Source organism: Xenopus tropicalis, chromosome 9, assembly GCF_000004195.4.
Source record: "Xenopus tropicalis strain Nigerian chromosome 9, UCB_Xtro_10.0, whole genome shotgun sequence".
In the NCBI taxonomy this organism is placed as follows: Eukaryota; Metazoa; Chordata; class Amphibia; order Anura; family Pipidae; genus Xenopus; species Xenopus tropicalis.
This window is the reverse complement of record NC_030685.2, coordinates 28,458,009-28,471,212: the sequence shown is the minus strand read 5'-3', so window position 1 is coordinate 28,471,212 and position 13,204 is coordinate 28,458,009. Positions and strand designations below refer to the sequence as shown.

The 13,204-nt window shown below is 40.9% G+C and overlaps 2 protein-coding genes across 7 annotated transcripts in view; one reads left to right on the top strand and one right to left on the bottom strand.

The window, feature by feature from the left end:
• Positions 1-13,204, bottom strand: part of c9h7orf50 (chromosome 9 C7orf50 homolog) — a 167,221-nt gene that overhangs the window by 45,794 nt on the left and 108,223 nt on the right. The gene's annotated exons all lie outside the window — the stretch shown is intronic.
• Positions 1-13,204, top strand: part of gpr146 (G protein-coupled receptor 146) — a 45,398-nt gene that overhangs the window by 18,205 nt on the left and 13,989 nt on the right. Inside the window, exon 1 of one of the 3 annotated variants that reach the window (XM_012969990.3) lies at positions 9,184-9,391. The exons of the other annotated variants lie outside the window; for them this stretch is intronic. The gene's annotated coding sequence lies outside the window, so the exon portion shown is untranslated. Of the gene's footprint in view, positions 1-9,183; positions 9,392-13,204 lie in introns of those variants that run through there. 3 annotated transcript variants of the gene reach the window in all.

Here is a 13,204-nt window from a genome sequence, read left to right as displayed (position 1 = left end):
TGCACAGTGAAAGAACCTTGAAACAACTTAACAATATACATTAAACAATTTTACTGATTTTAAGGTTATTCATAACTGTAATTGAAAGCAGCATTTGTTTATCCCTTTCTGTTTTCTGGGTCTGACTCCCAAAGCTATGTAGCACAAAGCAGTTATCCTCCAGGTCAGTTGGCTACCACTGCATTGTTTCAACCAACCAAATATTACTTTCAATACCAATACATTTACAAATAACTGTAAAAGCAATACATTTTTAAACTGATGTATATTGGAATAAATAGAGCATCCAGGCCACTAATAGGAATCACTGGGCAGGCAGCAATGTCCCACAACGCCTTGATTATTTAGACATAATCACAGAGCATGCAAGGTATTGTGTGAACTAGAGTCTTGACTAGAGGAGCAGTGAAGAGAATAGGGACAGACAGATGCTATTTCAATAGCAATTGCATGTACAACTTTTACAATGTTAAACTTATGTATACTGGAAAGTAGCTAAGAATTACATTTTCTTGTATTTTTCGAAAAAAAAATTTTTCATTATTTAGGCAGGGTTCCCATTTAAGCATAGCCTGATAAGCCACAGCCAACTTTATTAATATAGGTTAGGCTCATGTTACTTTTAAAGCTGGACCAGCTCCCAGACTTGTCTACACCTTCTAAAATCTTGAACTGCAACACAGACATGAAAAAAGGATCACACTGTTGTAAAGCAATAGTTCCTAAATACAGGTATAGGATCCCTTATCTGGAAACCCGTTATCCAGAAAGTTCCATAGACTCCATTATAAGAAAATTGTTCTAATTTTTACAAATATTAAATATTTAAATGATTTTTAACAGACTTATGGTATGAAGATCCAAATTACGGAAAGACCCCTTATCCGGAAAACCCCAGGTCCCGAGCATTCTGGATAACAGGTCCCTTAACTGTACTAGAAAGCTCCAAATTACAGAAAGCCTGTCTCCATTTTAATCAAATAATTCAGAATTTTAAAACTGATTTCCTTTTTCTCTGTAGTAATAAAACAGTACCTTGTAATTGATCCCAACTAAGATATCAATATACCTTATTGGATGCAAAACAACCCTATTGAGTTTAATTAATGGTTTATTGATTTTTTTAGTAAACTTAAGGTATGTAAACCCAAATTACGGAAAGACCCCTTATCCGGAATACCCCTGGTCCCGAGTATTCTGGATAATGGGCCCTATACCTGTACAACGAAAAACTATAGAATATACATGCCAGTTTGCAGGGCTGTTCTTGAGCCATCATGTGTTCCTATTAGATTGCAGTTGGTTTAACATGTTTGAAAATTTGATCTCTTAATGAGCTGTTAATGTTGGTAAGAACAGATTGTCATTACTTCCTGCTTTCTGAGCAAACTAATGGAACAATTGGAATATGACCATACACTTACACAGGTACAACATCCTTCCATTCTGCCCATTGGCTGATCAATTGCATACCACAGAACATTGGGTAAGGTAAGGTATGGGCTGGGGGTGCAAGGCACCTTATTTACAGGGTGCCATCAAGCAATGGCATAAATCAGTAAGCACTTTAAGTCCTGACCCAATAATGTCAGTATAAAGAGGCAGGGACCAAATGGAAAAACTAAAGCTTTAATTGCCTTTATTAAAGGGATAATTACAGATAACAGAATATAACTTTATTGTTCTGATTCCCACCCATTTATGCCTGCTGCCTACCAATTACTTAGTCATTAACCTACTCTTGAAGAATATCGGTAACTAAATCCAACGCAGAACCAGAATTAGGGAACGCAAAGAAAACATTTCTTATTCCCTGGGTCTTAAAGGGCCATAATCATCTAAATCAGCACTTTGTGCAAACCCATGTCAAGCAAGAAGCATTTTTGCAGAACGAGTATATATTAAAGTCTTGTGCTGCCTTAGGAAGTTGTTTCCCCCCCTGTAATCATGTGTCATGTAATGACTTCCTTCCTGTCAAAACACAACAGTCTAGTCATGTTTCATGAAAGAGCCTTCACACAGACCTGTCAGCAAGGGCCTGGCGAAGCCTTAATAGCATTAAGTAGCAGAGTGGGAGGAAAATGAAAGGGTAACTAATGCAAAACTAATGCTAAACCTCTAAACCCCATGCACATACCATTTTATGCAAGTTGGCACATTAGGAAACACACAAAAAAACACATTATTTGAGCTTGATATTATTATTAAAGAAAATTGGAAAGAAAAATGAATTTAACGCTGCTATGGTTTCTGTACTGTATGTAGTGGCAAGGGGATTCTCATTATAGACCTCTAGTACGCAAGATGAGAAATAAAGGATAATACTAGAGAAATGCACTTTTATATAAATACAGATGTTGCAGCCTGATATAAAAGAATATAGTGTAACATAGAGAGCAGCTCTAATTTCAGACTGACAGCTGCCCAAACCCGAGTACACAATATAGCATAATAAGTACAGGGCTATGGGTCACTGTGAAAAATCTGTTCCAGGGTTCCTATCCTTGTCACCACCCCTGAAAAATATAATGCTTTCATTCACTAACAGTTTTGTTGTTCCCTGCCTTCATTCAGCCCCTGCATGCAGAATTATTGATTGGTCATCTCACTCTGCAGTTTCTTTCCTTCAGCAACGAAAGATTTAATTTTTTATTAGGCCTCGAGACCTAAGAGTTTTCTTAAGAGTTTTAATTATTTGCATTGGTCTTCTGCCTCTTTCAGACACAGGTCGCTGACCCCAGCAGCCAAAACACTGTTGCCCTGTGAAGCTACAATGTTATTGCTACTGTTACTTGTTATTACTTATCCTTCTATTTGGGCCCTCTCTTAATCATTCAGGCTCTCATTCTAACCACTACCTGGTAGCTAATGTAAACTGGATCATAGCAACCAGATGCTGAAATTCTCAAAACAACTGTAGAGGTGGTGAACAAAAAGCTAAAAAATTATAAAAGAAAACAAACTGTAAATTATCTAAGAATATCACCATCTTACTTCATACTGACACTGATTTAAGGTAGAACTACCCCCTGTGATCCAAACTTTTTGAGTTTGATCCATTTGAACATTTTTTCAGCGGTGCTCATAGGAAAATTTTTATAAGAGAGTCTAATAAAGATTGTAATTGAAAGTAGTACATGAGAATATTGGCAAACTCTAGGCTGAGCCATCCATAAGGTTCCTGCACCATTGCAAGTGTTTCATTCTGCTGAGAATACTATGTACTGAAAGTGGATAAGCAAGAACACAATGTTACCCTACGCATGGGAGATGGGGGCAAGTGACACTGCACCCCTTTGTGCACTCAGGGACACTGTAACATTTCTTGTGTGGGTATGCAGGCATTTTTCAGAAGTCGTTTTGTAACCATTTTTGCTTATTTCCCTGCATCTCTCTACGTCAAACCAAAACAAAAAAAGATAAATGCTACTTACAAAATACCAAGCCCTCCTACACTGATGCTGTGCCTACATGTTTGTGTGAAAGTACTTGGGTTCTGTGGTTACAAGCAGAAGAGGCAGAAAGGGACAAAAGTCAACCTTGCTGGCCCCCTTACAGGTCTGTTAATCAGCTAGTTTCTGCTACATTGTTTTAAAAGTCAGAACCAGCAGGGCAAATATATATATATTGGTAAGTTGCTTAGAACTGGAATTTCTTTAATTTGCCGCAATTTTGGGTTGGGTTTACATACCCTTTAAAGAAAACAAAAGTGATTTTATTTGAAGTAATAATGTTTTGACACCATTTTATTTGTGTGTGTTAAGCCCTGCACAATGTGTTTCTTACTGGTGCTGTAAAATGTAAATTACCGGAATCCCTGTCTTAGTTAGTCTTGTTTAAAATATATACGTGCAACAATGGTATATTTTGGTAAATAGATGTATATCTTGGCAGAAACTCCTGGAGCACAGAGCTCTGTTTTACTTTACTGCCAAGACACATTAGCTAAGGGGCTTTTGAACTTTGAAGTGAACATAATGTGACTCCAGAATCAATGCCTGTACGTTGCATTTGCGTGTGTACATCAGAAGCACAATTAAAGCTGCATGAACTGAGATGTCATGTCAAGCTATTTCTGGGACTAATCACTCATTTTCTATTATATATATAGGAGCTTGGATTATATGTAGGAAAAGAGGGGTGCTGTGAGCAGCTAGAGCCCAGTACAGCAAAAACTGGATCATCTCTGTTTTTCCCTGCAGAGCTCAGAGTACAATACACAATAATACTGCTCATGGCACTCACTAATCAAATTCAAGTGACTACAAGTGCGGTTGTGCAAAGATGTACACAATTGTTGCATGTTCTGACATCATTTAATAAAGCCACTTGTGTCCACACGTGGCAAAAAAAAGACAAATCACACACTTGCAACCAATTTGCAAACACACACACAGATGCAATTGCTGTTGCTTTGCCGGATCTGATGCGACTGCGGCAGGCACAACTACCTGGCTACGATGTAGCAGGAAATCTAAGAAGGAAAGGGAAACCACTGTATTGTGGGTAAAAACATGGCAATTTGTGCATGAAAATTGCACTTTGTACACTAAAATATGTTTGTAAATGATCTTTACGGCTAATGCCAGACTGTGTTATCGACCACCAGATAAATGCAGGCTAATAATCAGCCCCTACATTGACATCAGCCTTTCCCTGTTCCTGCACCTGGTCCCATTGCATTGGCATGTTTCTGTGCTGAAATCCACTCCATGTGGCTACACCCGCACCAAAAAAGTGGCTGCGGGTGTAGTCACAGGGAAAGGCTGATGCCAGTGTTTGGGCTGATTATTGGTCTGATTTTATCTGCCAGCTGAGAATAACCCAGCCTGGCATTAGCCTTGAACATCATTATTAAACAGAATGCAGAGCGCAAAGTGCTATTTTCATGCACAAATTGCCCTTTTATTGCCCACAATGCAGAGCAGGGGCCAATTCTTGGCCTGCGTTTATCCACAGATCAAGAATCAGTCCCATGTGGCATTTGCCTGAAATTTTGGAGAAACTCATGGCCTGAAGGGCAGGTGAGGTTGGTGTTGACACTATAGACAGGTAGATAAAACCACTTCAGTTATGATGTAGATACTAAATCTTGAGCTTATCTGCACAGCTTTCAAGTCAGCCATGAAAATAAGGATGTAGAAGTTTAAGAAATGTCCTGGGTAAAACAAGGCAACATGGCAGGCTGAGCAAAACATGAGAGAGAAAGCAGAAGTGAGCATTTTATTATGTATCAGTGTTCTCTAGGGTTGCAGCTCTGTGCTGGTAACTTCTGCTGCACAAAACAAGAAGCTGCTCCTTACTTCTCACAGTAAAGGTGGCCATACACGTATCAATAATGATCTTTCTTGCGACCATTGATCACACTAAAGATCGTTCCCACCCTCCACTGACGTTCAGGGCTGAATTGTCAGATATGGAGGTAGAAACAATAGAAATTCCACCTTCACCTGCCGATTCAGCCCTAAACGTAGATTTTGCTCGGTGCCATCAAAATGTTTTAACCTGGCCGATCGATGAGATGAGATATTCACAGCCTTTGCGATATCAGTCGCCTCTTCGAGCCGCCATACATGCACCAAATATCATACGAAACTATCAGTGCATGTATGGCCGGCTTAAGGTTACTATAAAGCATAGCAAAATATATTGGCTCTTATATTACTATATATAACTATTTTATCCCTTTAATGATGCATTAAGTGATATGCAGCTGCAGTGAGCTACGCTAAGCTGCAAATGGGCTGGAATGGTACAGTAACACAAACAGAATAATTGCAGAAAGAGTTAACTTATTTTGGCAAATAAGGTGCATTCCAAGCATATTTATCATATTCTTATCAAGCGGAGCCACACACAATCCTAGCGCAGGCAGTGTGCTGAGTTCAAAAGGGTTCTTTTTATTTTGCATCCTCAGAGTTGCACAATCTTATAGTTGCACAATCTTATCATACGCTCTGCTAGCATTCCTCCAATGCTTTAGATACTTCCCCAACAGCGCGCTTGCTCAATCTGAGCTGAATGACTCGCGTGTAATGGAAAGACACAAAGATTTTATCAGCAGTATTTCAGCTTCCTGTAAACCTTCACTTTTATTAAATGAGATTCAAGTTTAGGATAAAGTCAGATTTTGTCTTACTAATACTCTTAATTTATCTTCGGATGCGTCAAGGGAATCAAGCACTAGGAACTGTTGGGGGGGGGGGATTTGCTACATAATGTAGGGAAATAATGTAGAAACTGCCATAAAAGTGTTGCATGCGAACGTGGGTTTTCTGTTTTTTGTGGCCTTGACGATTTTGGGAGGGGACTAACATGAAACAATTCTTTCTCTGTCATTTGCCTTCAGGGTGCACTCCATCACTTTTGTACCAAAGTGCCCCAAACTACTCCCACTAACTTGCCCTAAAATCACTTTACGGATGCTTACGTAAGTGCTGTTCAATACAAACGTTGATTGCGGACAATATGAGCACATTGGTGCCATGTTTTAGGCTACTATTAACATGCTCCTCACAGCCCCAAGTGCCATAACCCTAAGGCTAATGGCACCATGTGCTTCAATCACCTCTTTCCTGTATCTGCGCTGAGAGGAATGGCGTTGGCCTATGTGCAGACACACAGAGTAGAGATTGGCATAAATGTATATGTTTTTGTCTCAGTGTCAGTATATCTGCACATAGGCCAATACAATGTCTGTCAGTGCAGATTCGGGAAGGAGTGAATGGGAGCTTTTCTCTGCCTGCGGAAAACACATTTGGGCAGTTGTACTGATGTTATTTAGCACCTATGTTCATTAATGAGCCCATCCCTGTGCCACAACCATGAAGCTATACTAAAGCAGCTAAAAGCCATGGTACTGATTACCTGTTGCTTTGGTCTGTTTGTATGGCACCTGTTGCCCAGTTCCCCTATAAACGGATCTTCTTTATTGGTTTAAATATAATAAAAACAAATTTTGCTATTGAAAGAATAGGATCATTCAACACCCAATGATAAAAATTTGTTTACATAAACAATATATGCCAAAGGATTTTTTTTTCTTAGGCCCTCCAGTTATTCTGTAGTACCAGCATCCTTACTCAGGCTGTAGTAATTTGCAGCTTAAGATTTCCCTGTGATACCAAGCCATGTGATGTTTATGAACATCCTTCCTTTGGATTCCTCATTTTGTTAAAAATGTACCACTTCCAAAGAAATGAGGACAACAGAAATCTGATGACAAACAACACAGGCTATAACTTTTATTTAGTGGCTTTTCACTTCAGTGAAAATATCACTACAGCTCCCCAAATAACTATAAGTGATGCAAACTCACACTTTTATACATAAGTCACTTGATTGAAGTCTCTACATTCGACTGGGGGTCAGTCAAGAGGGCTGGTGTAAGATGCCATAGACCAGGGGTGTCGAACTCAATCAGAGAAGGGGCCAAAATCTAAAATTCAGCCTAAATCGCGGGCCGAATGGTTTACTGAACACAGTACCCCCCCATAGACAATAGACCCCACACACAGTGCCCCCATAGAAAGTACCCCCAATTGCCCCCATAAACAGTGCCCCCAATTGCCCCCATAAACAGTACCCTCCATAGACAGTAGCCCCCACACACAGTTCCCCCAATTGCCTCATATACAGTACCCCCCATAGACAGTAGCCCCCACACACAGTGCCCCCATACGAAGTACCCCCAATTGCCCCCATAAACAGTACCCCCAATTGCCTCATACACAGTACCCCCCATAGACAGTAGCCCCCATAAACAGTACCCCCAATTGCCTCATACACAGTACCCCCCATAGACAGTAGCCAGCCCGCACAGTGCCCCCAATTGCCCCCACAGAAAGTACCCCCAGTGATGTCGGCGCCTCCTCTCTTATGCCGCGGCAACAGGCACTACTATAAGGCAGCGCCTCGTCGCTGACGTGTGACGTCATACGCACGGGCGCAACCTTATAAAAAGGCCTGTTGCCGCCGGCATAAGAGAGAAGGAGCCACCCGCACAACCACATCGGAGATGGGACTATAGGTCACGCCTCCTGAATCTCGCATGGCATAGCCGGCCGTACTTGCTATCTATTACGCATGCGCATAGATTCTATGCGCATGCGTAATAGATAGCAAGTACGGCCGGCGAGATCCCAAGCCTCCTATGTCACCGCACGCCATTGTGATGGAACGCAGCGGCGTGCAGTGATGACAGCGCGGCACGGGCCACATTGCAAGGCCTGGCGGGCCGGATTTGGCCCGCGGGCCTTGTGTTTGACATGTGTGCCATAGACAGTCACTATTTATAGGGCTGGTGGGGACTGTTGGGGCTCTGTATACTGGAAATGCCAGGGCCTATTTGGAACTGATTTGGGGTACTGTGGCGCAATATATCTGCAGCATGCTGCACACCTCACAGATTCCTATGTTGTTGTGCATTATATAGTGACTACCAAATAGCAAAACATATAGTGCCATACACAAGGCGCCCTATATTTGAGTCAGACTAGGCAGGTAAGTGTAGTGGTCTTTGGCCCTGATGTACTTGTGCATGGCATATATACAAATGTACAGCAAGTGCTGCTGTTAGAAGAGTTTGGTGCTCGCAAACAAACTACTTAACTCTGCACCTTTCACTGAATAAATATGCGTCATGTATGGCTTGTGCTAAATGAAGGGGGTCACGCTTGTTGAAAATCAATTTTAAAAGTAAAAGAATAATGGTGACTGTGTGTCTTTAAACGAGATTAAAGACATGGACAAACACAAAAGTACTTGGGGTTATTTACCCTTTAACCAGTAATGCAACATTACATAGAGAATCATGCAACATGATATGTTGGGAGTGTCCTGAACAATTGTCCTTTTGCATGGGCACTTTTGACATTTCCAGTCTATTTACTGAATTCAAGCCATTTAAGAAAAAGAAAAAAAAAATTTGTTACCATAACACTGGGTTTTCTGCAAGGCTCACCCCACCACAACACACCTTAAAGAAAAACAAGCGCTCATGGTTGGGTAGAGAAGCCTCTGGGCAATGATCAGCTCCCACCATTAATGCCCCTTAACCCTCCTGTCAGAATCACTTAGGGCTGTGACCGTAGAGCGCTTGTTTGTGTAAGAGAGCCCGGAGCCAATGAGGGGAGCCAGGGAAAGCTGCTCAGGATTTGTCTGTGTGTGTGTGTGTGTGTGTGTGTGAGATCACGTGCAGCAGACTCTGTAAGTTTATCAGCCCTACCAGCTCTGCTTCAGTCTTTGTCTGCAATCTAATTGGAAGCTGAATGATGACTTAGCCTCTGGGTGTGTGTGTATGAGAGGGACAACAAACCTGACTCTCCCCACTTACAAAATGTTCCTGCCGGCTGGAGTGCATGCAGCACAGAATGCAATGGCTAAATGTCAGGTGAGTCCTCATGCAGTTGCTTATGGGTGCAATTTAGCTGTCATTGAAAAACAAGCATGTTGGATCTGCAGGGGGGTCTGTACCACTTTCAGGGACAGAGATGAAGAGCTGTTGTTGGGGGTGGAAACTGGGGCAATGGCCCCTAAAGGGGAGCAGCTGTATGCAAGGGAATGATGAGATGCAATAATCTTAATTACGCTTGTCTGAATATCCTGACATGGGTATGTACTTCTAATACTATAGCACAGCATTAGTGGTCACATGACACACAGATTATCCCGGGCAGCAGATAAAGGAGGACTTTTCACTTCAGTTTTTCAATTTTTTATGAGAGCTTTAGGATATGAGCCTAAATCAGTAAGTAGTAAAGACTTGCGAGTGAAACTCCACCATGTTTTTGACTTCCACCATCACCTCTATGAATTAATACTATCCTTCCTTAATGTAGGGCAAACCTATTTTGCTGCAACATACATATGGCTCATTTATATTTAAGCACACAAATAACAAACCATCATATTTTGCATCATATACTTTTACAGACAATACTTCCATTTTTGTCATTTTCCCTTGCATAGATAGTTTTAGGATAGGACAGTGAAGTCATTCGGCCAAAGTACCCAGCATTAAGGGGGTCCCTTTGGAGACGGGATAAACAGATACATCTGTATTAGGTATTATTTGCGCAACAAGTTATTTTATATATAAATAAAACTGTAAAGCGTATCCTTAACAGGGATATAATTCCAAATATAAAATTGTGTCTAATGACAGAAAATATCATTCTAAACTATGCTACAAATTTCATTAATTACAAATATACATTGATATTAAAGTCATGTGTAACTGCAAATGAAAGCAGTATTTGTCTCTTTCTGCACTACTGCTTCTGTCCCTTGAAACAATGTAGCAGAGGAATGCTTCTTTATAGCTGGAAAAGGACAGACACTTTTAGTAATATGTTAAAATAAAACATTCAAAATATATCATTCATGTATGTTAGAAAACTGCTCACATTTAAAATTATTTTTAATTGGCAAAATGTATGTTTGGGTTTACTTTCCTTTTAAAAAGTGCCTAGTGATGTCATCAGTTCTAAGCACAGCTAAATAGTAACCCCCCCCCCCCCCATTATAATACAAAGAAGCTATGAGGGGGGGGTGAGTTGTAGATGAGCATCTCTAATTTATGTAATTTGCCCCTCCCCAGATTGGAGCCTCAGCATTATTACATTGCCAGTTGCCCTTTATAATTTAATTCCAGCCCTGCTCCCTTGTGCCAGAGCCCTAAGAAACGCATGGCTCATTTTCAATAAGAAGATAACCTGCATAAATAACCCTGACATTGGCTCCAATATATGTCAAGCTCAAGTGGAACTCCTGGCTCTTAGTGGTTTTAATCAATGTATTTACTTTGCCTTGGGGGGGGGGCGAGCACCATGAAATATGCTCCTGCAGCATAGAGTACAAAGGCTCCAGGGAGTAATATTTGGGGCTTTTGAGCACTACATGATGAAGGGTTTACAGCACAAAATGTGAACGCAGTTTACAGGGGCCATAAATTCCTATCGCCAACTGGTGTCTGTTGACTTTTGCTGCTTGGGCCTGAGAGGGGTAAAATAACAGAACTAATGAGACATGGAACCTCAAGCTAGTGCCCCTGCCCTGGCCTAATTACAGGGGCAGCATCGGCCTGCGTCTGTAAACAGATCTAGGGATTAAAGCTTACGCTGCCAAATGGTAACATTCAAGCATCTGTGATTGCTATAAGGCTTTGCAGTGTTTTATTCTCTCTAGCTTGCATTCGCCCCATAGGGGTCCATTCCTGTATCCTCAGTCTGAACCCTATGCATCAGACCCAAACCATGAAAGCTTATTGCTTTATTATGAGTCTGTTTGGTAAAGCAGCCCTGCCGGCACCAATAAGCTTATACTGTGTGTTTGGAGATGGTGTTCTAATATGTAGTGATAGGGCTTTAGGGCTAGCAATCACTGAATGCAGGCTGCAGTGTATAACTCCACAGACAGTGTAAGTGACATCCCCAGAATGAATTGTCCCCTTGCATTTACCGGCTCCGGGACAGATCCCAAAGCAAATGATGTTGTCTAGCAAAATAAAGCTTGTTTTTTAAAGTGGAACATTTATACTGTACCTCTCATTTTAAAAGTGTGATATGTTATTTCTGGATGATACTTCATTTAAAACTTCCTGAATACATCTCAGAACGGTATTAGCAGCAGTGCTAAATTTTATCAGATGCAGAATCAGTCAATATTTTCCCATAGGGCCGCAATAGAACAGCTCCATAAACCTGGTTGTGCTGCAGATAATACAGAGTATTGGTGTTAATGAGATGAAAGGGTTCATGAAATAAGCGATACAAACCCCCTTTTGCCCAGTTTGTTGATGGAAAGTGCAGGTGGAGCAGCTTATGCAGTGCTGTACATCAGTGCAGCCTTATTGCCTCTAAATCAGGGTTTATGCAAAACCCAAAGCAACTGAGCTCACAGGATTTGGACATGATAGGTTGGTGGGGGTTGTTCTTTTAACTGGGCACAGTGAATGTGTATTATGTCCCCCTTACCACCCTTTGTACCATCAGCACATTGACTTTGATGCGTCAGTCACTTTATGGCTGGGGCCCCGAGGGGAGAATAATTCACAGTTGCAGCCAAAGCACTGATGTAAGCAGAGGCACTCACTTATGAACACTGCAGGCTGTATATCCTTACTAAACTCACTTTTTGCAAAAGGGAACACTGAGACACCAATGAACACTTATGGTCTGTGACACTGCCTTCAGCGGTGTTATCTGCGATATAACAAGGGTTGCCCTACCAACTCGACCCAACTTAGCCCCCCATAAAAGAAATATAGTCACCTGTGTGTCTGTGGCCTAACTGGAGTGCCAATGTTTTGTGTCATCTCCATCAGCATAGTAAACAATGCGGCAGCTCAACTTCTATTAATACAAACATGTACAGAGCAGGAATGTTGAAACTATAGCCCTAAGATGTGCTGTCTCTTTATAGCAAAATGAATAGAAAACAATGTTCTTAAAAAGGTTATGTTTACCCTTGGACTTGAGGTATCAAACAAGTTGATGGCATTCTGGTAACAACTGTGTTATCCAATAAAAGGGTTATAGCAGGTGCAAATTCTTTCCTAGGTTCTGAGGTTTGGCCACCTGTCCTCCTTATGTGTTATATAATATATATAGGCGTTCCTGTATATCTAACGCAGGTACATACTCTTAATACCTGGACACAAGCAGATTAATATGTATATTTTTAAATGTAACCAAACCAGTTTCTGAAAACCCTGTTAATATATATATACACTTAATGTGTGTTGCATAATAAGGCGAGACACTACGAAACTGATAGTTATGTTCAAATAATGCTGTGAATGGCTAATGGTAAGTAGGGAATTCTCACAGTTGCCATCGATTCCTACATTATCAAGGTGATTATTTCTGGAAAAGCAGAGCAATTATTTCAATTAAAGGAGTTGATAGCCTTTAAATGAACTTCAAGTAAGCTGTAGCTATTCTGAGACAATCTGCAGTTAGTCTTCATTATTTTATTATCTGTTGCTTTTTAATTATTTAGCTTTTTGTTTAGCATCTCTTCTGGGGGGGGGCATGAGGTACATAAATAAGTCTTTTCTACCCTTCTAGTCTTGTAACCCATAGCAACCAATATGAAGTTAGCATTTACTAAATGCTTTGGGTTACTGCACTGAGGCAAGCTCTGCCAATGCTATTGCATACTGTGCCTATTGGGGACGTCAGCACTTGTCTGTATCAGAGCA